Source organism: Pogona vitticeps, chromosome 13 (genome assembly GCF_051106095.1).
Source record: "Pogona vitticeps strain Pit_001003342236 chromosome 13, PviZW2.1, whole genome shotgun sequence".
NCBI lineage: Eukaryota > Metazoa > Chordata > Lepidosauria > Squamata > Agamidae > Pogona > Pogona vitticeps.
In genome coordinates, this window is record NC_135795.1 from 9,551,652 (window position 1) to 9,562,056 (window position 10,405).

Below are 10,405 nucleotides of genomic sequence, written 5' to 3' on the forward strand. Positions count from 1 at the left end.
TTAGCAACCTAATATAGCCCAATATTTTCCTGAAAAGGCCTACCTAAAAGAAAGCAAGATTCGAACTGGGGGGGGCAATAGTCATGTTGGTGGAATGCACATGGCAGAAGACCTCCCAGTTATTTCCACTTGTTTCCATCCATCACTGGATGCTTGAAATGATCCGATGGAAAGATCTTTGACACATAAAAGTTACATCTGAATGATAATGATACTTGTTGCACAATCTAACACTTATCATTGTTTTTACACACTGTCACGCTGCCTCTGATTTAGAACAACCCTCATTGGGTTTTCATGGCATATGAGATGCTCAAGGAATGGTGTACTGTTGCTCCTTCGTCCTCCCATGAACTTCCACGGCCAAGCATGGATTTGAACCCAGATTTCCTAAATCCTAATCTGACACGCCAACCGTTAGCAAATACTGGATAGCTTGGTGGTTCAGGCATCTGGCTGCAGATCCAGATGTGGGGAGCTCTTCCCGGGATTTTCCTCTCTTATTGCTCCACGTTATTTATTTTCCTGCCCTAGCAGCTGTCAGCTCGTTTCCTTGCCCTGTCTCCTCTTGTATCTGTCATGTAGAAATCATCAGCCTGCAGACAGGTTTTGCCTCCGAATTTGATTTTGTACTCTGCTCACTCGTAGATTTTGGGGAAAAAAATCTATTTTCCCCCACTGCCCTTCCTTCAGAGCAACCCATGAGGGGCAAACTCAAATTTCATTCGGATTTCAGCAAGAAGCCTATGTTTTATAATATAAGGATTTATTTTGATATAAAATTTATTCAGCAACTTTGAATGCCTTCTTCCCTCCCCCCTCTCTCTCAGACATAATCTTTAAGGCGTTACTGGTCTCCTTGCACTGTTTGCTACGGCACGCTTACACAACTGTCCATCCAGAAGATTAGAACTAAAGATGAGCATGAAATGGAAAATCGGTGGTTCGTGAGGGTTCGTGGTGGGTGGCTCAGCTGAGCATCCTGCTCTCTGGGAGGACTGAGGTGGTGGTGGAGACAACACCGGCTTCAAGATAAGGTAGGGAGCCGATGGGCATGGTGAGAGGGGAACGGGGTGGGCGTCCCCTTTTGCCAAACGAGACAAAGTGACGACGAGAAAAAAGTTCAGCTCTTCGTTACGTTTTGACAAAATGAACCATGAGCCGGCTCAGTTTGTGGGTTTTTCTGGTTCCTGATTCAGTTTGTGTCCAGGTTTAATTAGAACTATTCCGCATTCCCTCATACTCTCACACACGGAGGCCTGCGAAAATTGGGAATTTTTTGTGAAACAAACCAGCCAAAAAAACTATGAAGGAACATACAGACCGAAGGACACCATCTAAAGGAAAACTACGTTCCGGCATGAATTCACAGGGCAAAGGTGCATAGAAAAATATGCATATTAGAGAAAAGGCATTAAAAACACATGCATTTTCATTGGGGTTTTCAAAAACCCCGATACACTGATACAGGGGAACAAGCTGATGGCTAGGAAAATGAAGGACAGAAAATGACAGATCCATCCTTCATGTGTATCTGTGATCCTCACCCACTTTTCGTCCTCTACTAAGTTTCAAACTTGGTGATAGAAATTCTTCTGTTCAGGCATGATGGATCTCCTCAGGTTTAAATAGCTTCTGCCTTCCTTCCTTCCTTTTTTCTTTCCTTCCTACCTGTAATTAGGGCTTGATCTGCTGTCGTAAGTCTTGCGCTCCCACACATCATTTTAAAAAGAATGCTTCACCAGAGAATCCTGATACAAGAAGTGAATATGTATATTTTTTTTCTGGACAGGTGATGAGGCTGAACATTCAGATCAAAATTCCTTTGGAAAATTTATTTTGCCGGAAGAAGGGGTGCTACAATTCTGCAGGCATGTGGGGGGTGGGGAAGAATTGCAGGATATTTTTCTTGTGCTTGAGAATGAGGCAAACAAGGGTTTGATTCACTTTAAAAAGCATGATATTCCAGTCCAGTCTGCTGGGTTTCAACGAGATCTGGGTGCAAAGTTAAAAATGAACCAGGAAATTAATGAAAAATAGCTGATTCTTTGATTTGGATCGGTTCGGGTTGGTCCAAACTGTAGAACCCGAACTTTCCCGAACCAATGAATTTTGGGGTGATTTCCAAAGCTCCTAGTTCGTTTCCCCCTCCCACTCCACAGCCTGCCCTCCACCCACTGGGCTATCTTAAAAAAAAATAATCCTGAATAAACCAGGAATGGTTCGTTCGGGGAAAAACTTATAGATCCATGGTTCATGGTACATGGACTTCTATGAACCATGGACCAAGATGAATCTCCCTTTAGGTGGTTTGTGTCCATCTCTAGGGTCAACTCTTCTGTGTCCTGTTATTGAGAGTAGGGCACTTCTTAACTGTTAAATTAGTACGACAATGGACCCAATGGCCCTTTGAGGTGGCCAGCACTCCAGGGCTGGAGGCCTTCAAGAGAAAATTGGACTACCCTCGGTCAGATCCACTTTGCTTTCAACACCTGCCTTGAGCAGCGGGTTGGACTCCATGGCCTTATAAGCCCCTTCCAACTCCATCATTCTATGATGGTGGCGCTGTGGGCTAAACCGCAGAAGCCTGTGCTTGCAGGGTCAGAAGACCAAGCAGTCGTAAGATCGAATCCACGCGACAGAGTGAGCTCCCGCCGCTTGTCACAGCTCCCGCCAACCTAGCGTTTCGAAAGCATGGAAATGCGAGTAGATAAATAGGGACCACCTCGGTGGGAAGGTAACAGCGTTCCATGTCTAAGTCGCACTGGCCATGTGACCACGGAAGATTGTCTTCGGACAAACGCTGGCTCTATGGCTTGAAGAGCGGGATGAGCGCCGCCCCCTAGAGTCGAACACGACTGGACAAAAATTGTCAAGGGGAACCTTTACCTTTACCTTTTTATGATTCTACACCATGAGGTGACCCAGAAGGGAGGGTTCCTTGGCTGTGATGCCATGCTGGAAGCTGGTTCTCCCACTGTAGACGAGGCTGGTGCCGATACTGCATTTGTTTTGACCCTGGGTTAAATCCGTTTAGTCCACCCACATGTGGGGTGATGACAACAGTCAGCCCTTAACCTTCCTGTTCATGGCTTTTTCTCTTAATCGTTGTCACACTAACTGTTTTAAAGAAGTTTTAAAAAGTTGTTTTCCAAGCCTTTGAAGGATGGTGGATTTGTGGATCACACCCTACCCTGGCATTTGTTGATAGAAGGTTAGAGCAGAAATACGTCATGAAACGAAGCAGGACTTGACTTAGCTTCTTTTTCCTCTTCCCTCCTGATCCATTCTTTTTGTATGTGTCATCTCTTTAAGATTGAGCACAAGGCCTTCTCCGATCCTCCCAAGTGATTTTGTGAGCTGCCTTAGACTGAAAGCTGGCAAAACCATTCAAATAATATCTCAAGAAGTAAGATAACCCTAAATATCAGTTGTTGAGGAATGAAACTAGGAGGAGGTCTATTATCATCACGTCTCACTTGTGGAGTTTCCAAAGACATCTGATTGGCCACTGTGGGATGCTGGGCTAGAGGTATCTTTGTGCCAATCCCGTTCAACTCTTGTGTATGAAACCTATGGGTCTCACCAGCTACAGCATTGCCTGGTGACTCTGAAGCTCATGGGAAATCTTCCCAGGGTTTTGGTCCGAACTTTGAAAGAGCTTTCCCTATTCCTGAGCCTATTTGGGAGATCTGGGTTCCACATCCTGGGGGTGGGGTGGGGTCATGTTCAGACAACAACCTGCTGGAAAAATAACAATCTTGCATGCGTTTACACTGGCCACCAGTGGGAGGGAAATGTTACACTCTAAAGTGACTGTCCTTTTACACTAACCTACTGGCAACCCTTTTCCTGCTTCTGGCAGGAGGTTCTCTGGGTGGAACCGAGAGAACACTAGGTTAGAGAACAGTTAAGGAAAGCTCCCCCTCTCCCTTTTCTTTGCTTTGCTTCCATTATTTTGTTGTTAGTTCTGCTCTTTTTCTCTGACCTTCGACCACCCAGCAGACATGGAGGATTTCTCTTCCATGTGGTGGAAACTCAATTCCTCCCTTTTTCTTTTTTCCTGACTGTAACTGAAGATGTGAACTGTAAGTAAAGATATTCCTTTTCTACTTGAATACTTCTAGAGTGACTTCTTATTATGTCAAGTGCTAGTCAGTGTGAAAGGGAGCGTAGTGCTGAGACTTCAGCTATTCTCTCACATTTCCCTGCTTCTGGGCAGCCGACTGGTGTCTTTGTGCATGCACTTGCCACCCAGCTGATACTGAGGCACCTTCACAGAGGCAGCAGGCCAAACTCCTGGAAGGGAAGTAGGCCCACTGCCTGTAGTGGCAGTGGGGAGGAGGCAACAGTGGAAGCAGGACCCAGGTAGTCAGGCAATGGGGCAGTGAGAAGGAAGTGGGCATGCATCCGTTTTGACAAAGCAAAAGGAAGTGCTTAGGGGGGAAAAATTCGGTGTGCCATTTTGCTTTGGCAAAACAGCATCCACGAACTCGGTCGCCAACCGAACCATGAACCATCCTGATTCGTTTGTTTTTCTGGTTCGTAGCTTGATTCATGCCCATCTCTATTTGTTTTCCAGAAATCCAAAATATCCCATTGCTATGGAGACCACTAGAGAACATTAGGTTAGAGAACACTCTTAAAAAGGGATTCTGCCTGGAAACGCCGGAAAGTCACTGCCAACATTAAGGTCGATGGCTTGATCAGTTAAAAGGTAGCATCTTATGTTTCTGTGAGTTATGCTTCCGTATGGGTTGCTGGCTGGGTGGAACTGATTAAGTGAATGTTCTGCTTTAAGGAAGCAAAATGTTTGGGGCCGGCCAGGCTGACCTAGCATTCATTTTTGGTCCTAGAGGGCTGGAAAAAGATACATACAACCCTACACCCCCTCCTCCTTCGTTTCGGCACCACCCCACCCCCCCTGCCTCTAGGAATAATGCATTTCCACAATGCCATGACGAATCGGCCGAGCAGCCGGTCCAGAAGTATGATTGATGGCATTCAGCCCTCTTAAGCCTTTGCATGTTTATATGTAACCAGAGCTACAGTTTCAAAACTTTAAACTTATTCCTCCGGCTTGTAAGGGGAGAAAACTGAGAAGAAGCTTATTTCGGACTTGGTGCGTGACATTCTCTTAACTGCCTTAAGAAACCAGACAGCCAAACCAGAGCCTGGAAAGTAACTTGCCATAGTTGCAGTTCCAGGGACCCCAAAGTAATGGTTAATCATTACAGTAACATTTTTTGAAAAGTAACTCATTTCTTTCTCAGTCTTCCAAAGTAACTAGAATGCTGCAAGCAGCTAACCGATGGTCCACAGTTACGTTCTGATCTCTGCTGCAGTGTCATCTCTGCATCCACAGTATGGTGAAAATGGACGGCTGGATAGCTCAGTGGTTTAGGTCTCTGGCTGTGGAGCCAGAGGTTGGGAGTTCGATTCCGGCAGTGTGGAAAAGAGCCAGCCTGGGTGGCCTTGGGCAAGCTGCTCCGTCCCCAGGATGACCCCTAGAGGAAGGGAAGGGTAAAGCAGTTCTGAGTACTGTCTACCTGGAAAATCCTGAATAGGGTTGCCCCAAGTCAGAACTGACTTGACAGCACACAATTCTTCTTCTTCTAGAATAGGCTAAGACGGATCAAGCTGAGCTGAAATGCTCACGCCTCCTTTTAAACATCTCCCCCCTCCTTAAGATGCAAAAGAATCAAAACATTCCTAGCAACGCATTCCAGAGGGAAGAGGCATCGGCTCTGTCAGATGTTGTCTGTTCCCCAGCAGGGAACCCTGGTATTTCTGTCTTTTGACTGCAAGACAAAAGAAAACAGAAACAGCCCCGGTTTTGCAACCCGTCATTCCCACAGATGCATCTTGGCATCTCTCTGGGCCACCAGACCCGAATTAAAAACAAGAGGAGCTGCTCGTGTCAGTCTGCAACTACCTCAGCTGTCTTTGGAGACTTTTTTGTATTTTTTTTTAAAGCAGCATGTGGCTATGTTATTTTCAGGATGACCACTCCCCAAATCCTCCTGCTAGTGTGGTCACTGATCCTCCTGGCTGGGGGTTTGAGCAACTGGAATCCAAAAAGGTCATCTGTCTAAGCCCTGGGAAAAGTTTATAGAGTGAGGCAGGTGCCGCGATCTCATCCTTTTTCACCTATCCTAATGCTGCCAGAAAGTATTATTATTATTATTATTATTATTATTATTATTATTATTATTATTATTATTATTATTATTATTATTATTATTATTATTATTATTATTATTATTATTATTATTATTATTATTATTATTATTATTATTATTATTATTATTAAAAATATCAGTCATGGTCAATCAAAATTATAAAAAAACATTGACTGGTATCATATAACAGATGCAAGTATTATCCAAAAACCTAAGTCCAGTGGTGCCTTGCTGAACGATTCTCCCACATTACGACGAATCTGCTTTACAATGATCTTTTTGCGATCGCAATTGTGGTCGCAAAACAAAGGTCTAAATGGGGGTATTTTGCTTAGCGATGATCGATTCCCTGCTTTGGGAACCGATTTTCGCTTTACGACGATCAAAAACAGCTGATCGTCGGGTTTTCAAAATGGCTGCTGGGTGCTCAGAATGGTTCCCCGCTATGCTTAGGGACGGATTCCTCACTATACAGGCAGCAAAAATGGCCGCCGTATGGAGGATCTTCGCTGGACGGTGAGTTTTTAGCCCATTGGAATGCATTGAACGCATTTCAATGCATTTCAATGGGGTTTTTAATTTCACTTTATGATGTTTTTGCTTAACGGCAATTTTCCTGGAACGGATTATCATTGTTAAGCAAGGAACCACTGTATGTGTTAAATATCAACGTAGTATATATGCTGTTCCTTGTATTGATGTTTTTGTAGCTCTGATGATATTTCTGAAATCTGCAACCTCTGATTGTTCTTTGTCTTCTTTGTCTTCTTCTTCATTGCCATCATCATCATCATCATCATCATCATCATCTTCTTCTTCTTCTTCTTCTTCTTCTTCTTCTTCTTCTTCTTCTTCTTCTTCTTCTTCTTCTAACTTATATACCACCCCATAGTGTGAGAGCAATGTGTGATTCGTGCATTGTGTTGAGAATTTCAAGAATTGTGTTAAGATTTCCAAGAATTGTGTTGATATTTCAGCAAGAGAGCAAATGGATCTTTACCTGTGACATGAAATATATTTGCTGCATACCTGGAAGAATGGGGAACATTCTATACATTGTTTTAATCTGAAATATTTGGTGGGAGGAAAGACAAGGAAGGGGAAAAAAGTGAGCCCCCTCCTTTATTCCATGTAACGAGAGCAATTTTTGAACAAAGCAGTCCTTTGTACTCTTAAAAACTAGATGCCAGTAATTTTTCCTTCTCTTGAATGATAGACAGGAAAATAAATGACTGGAGTTTCCCTAGATTTGAAGCTTTTGTCTTTTCCTTATGTTGACGGATCAGATTTATTTAAGAACCTGCCTCTTCTGGTCTACCCACCTGGATCCCCCTCTTCCTTTGATATTCCTAACATTATCAAAACTTCCATTGTCTCTTCACATCAGTCAAACCTCACCACTGAAATTGCTTTTATTGAGACGTCCCCACCCCTTCTGTTTGGCTTTATCGTTGCCAGAAGTTTCAGGTGAAAACATTTCTTCTGGCTGACAGGACGGAATTGTTAGGAGAAGAGAAAACTGCCGGTTAGCAAAATAATATGCCAATGTTCATTCACATATAGCGACTCAGCTCATATCACAAGGCTGCATTAAAGCTTTTGAGAGCTTTTAAATTCTGGCATTGTCAAAGCCAAGTCTGTGTTGATTTTAAAATCATTCTTGTCTCCGTGTGTTGTAGGCAATTCTGCAGTTTCCGCCCCCCTCTTTTGGTTTAAATGTGACGATGGATGTCTTTGGAGGACTTGTTTTTGCAGTTGTGGACAGGTATATATTGGAACCACAAAACGCAGCACCCACACCAGAATCAAAGAAAATGAAAAACACTGTAGACTAAAACAACGGGAAAAATCAGCAGTAGCTGAACATGCCCTAAAACAAGCAGGACATGAAATTCTATTTCAAAATGCTGAAGTACTGGACAACACCAGCAATCATTATGTTACACTGCGCAAGGAAGCCATTGAAATCCATAAATATCAACAGAACTTCAACAAAAAGGAAGAAGGCCTAAAACTAAACACGGCCTGGTGCCCAATACTGAAAAAATGCAGCCTGCAAAAGGTCAACGAACTCTATCCAGTCACAAGGACCAGGGATCATTGCAAAAAAAAAAGACCAGCTAATGACACTCATCAATCAGAGTGACAGATAATCTCTCCCTCCTTACCACAACAAAAACACGCTGATCACCCTATCTCGTGAAAAAAAGGGACAAAAGCTGTTCCCACAGCTATAAATATTCAACTATCCAACAAACAGCAAGAGAGCATGGACAGAGTTCCTACTCCAGTCCTCTGAAGATGCTGGCCACAGAGACTGGCGAAACGTCAGGAAGAACAACCTTCAGAACATGTCCAAAGAGCCCGAAATACCCACCACAACCATCCCAACCTCTGTCTCTGCAGCCAGAGACCTCAGCCGCTGAGCTAAAACGGACCTTCCTAAACAGAATGAGGTTTCGTTCTTCTGACCGACAAGGTGACTTTGTTGTTTTTATTCTTATTTTTCCCCCTTTGATAGATTGCCGGAGTGCCTCATCACTCGATGGCCACCAATCCTGACAGCTGGTCAATTCCGCGGCTGCCCTGGTCGCTTTCAAGTTCCTTTGTAGCAATTAAAAGAAGAAAAGAAAAAAAAATCTATACTGTGTATTTTACTCCCTGAGATCGTTTCATCTTCATGTGGAACAGCACCCTCGCTGGTTTTATGGGATGGATTTTTAATATAGGCATTGATATCGATTGGTATTTTGCTGGGCAAGGTGACTCAGTAGAAATTCGATTTTTCAAGTGAGAAAGCTAGACAGAGAGTAATGTTCTTTTTTGGGTCCTAACAAATGTGAATGTTTATGACATTTCATTTCCCCCCTAGAGAGCTAATGGATTATGACATTCTTCTGTCATTGATCGGGCTAAATAGTTTGCTTTCTTTCCATTTATTTTCTTAATGTCTGATTGTGCCTTTCCATTATAAACAAGCAGACAAGAACTCCGGGTTCTTTCCAAATACAAATGGAGAGATGAAAAACGATCTAGATTCAAACGATAATCATCGCAAAATCACAGTCTGTTGTTAGCTGCCGTCAACTTGGTTCTGACATATGGCAACTCTGACCGGGTTTTCAAAGATGTTCAAAGAATGGTCTCACCAGTGTCACCTACCAATGTATTTCCTTGGTCAAGTGGGGATTTGAACCCAGGACTCCTTAGTCCTAGGATGACATTCTATCACACCTCATGGACTCTTCAAGGTCAGTTTGGTCTCAACAAAGGGAGATGCTTTGTACTGCTCTCCTTGTATATACAGTGGTGCCCCGCATAGCGAGGTTAATTCATTCCAGATTAACAGTCGCTATGGCAAAACATTGCTAAACGAAACAGAAAAACCCATTGGGGCGTTCCAATGGGGCCCAAACTCACCGTTCAGCGAATTTTCTCCATCCGGCCGCCATTTTTGCGCAGGGCGCGAAAACGCTGCGCGTGGCCATTTTCTTTACCCGGTGGCCATTTTGGAACCGCCGATCAGCTGTTCCCCCAACATCGCTATGCGAAACATCGGTAAGCGAAACGCTTACCGATCGTCACAAAGCGATTTTTGGCCATAGAGGCCATCGGTATGTGATCGCATTTGCGATCGCAAAATCCGCATCGGTATGCAGATTCTTCGTTAAACGGTGCACTCGTTATGCGAGGCACCACTGTATATTTGCCTGCAGTTTGTGGGTTTGGAAACCCCTTCTGTTGACTGAAATGGCCTTCAGTCAGCTCAAAATGAATGTTGGTTTTTTGCTGGCACATCTGAAAGCTTCTGCTGGCTGATTTCAGAGATCTGCTGGCTGAATGATCTGTTGCCAGATCTGCTTTCCTGGCTATCTGCTGGCTGAGGAGCTGAAAGAGAAGTGGAGAAGGGGCACATGAGGAAGAATGCCAGCCACAGTATTGGTGATCCAGCTAGCAACAGCTAAGTTAACTTTTGGGTTCAGCCCCTGAAAACAGGAAAGATTAGGATAAGGTATTTCCTTCTTTGGAAAAGAAATCATCTTCAAAGCTTCTTGTTCTAGGAAGCCATGGGTGCTTCCTCATTTCTTGAGACCAAAAAGGAAGGATCAGAAAGGAGATACAAGGAGGGAGGAAGTGACGTCAGCAACCCTATGAATACCAGCCTACGTTGAAAGGAGGTCAGCATAGGTCAGAGCAGGTAAAGGGCAGTCTAGAACCTTGAG

At 43.9% G+C, this 10,405-nt stretch overlaps 1 long non-coding RNA gene across 1 annotated transcript; it reads left to right on the top strand.

Annotated features, from left to right (window-relative positions):
- Positions 1-4,591: 4,591 nt before the first annotated feature.
- Positions 4,592-9,428, top strand: LOC140702569 (uncharacterized). Its single transcript, XR_012081776.2, has 2 exons — positions 4,592-4,717; positions 7,862-9,428. It is a non-coding gene; the product is annotated as an uncharacterized LOC140702569 (long non-coding RNA).
- The last annotated feature ends 977 nt before the right edge of the window (positions 9,429-10,405 follow it).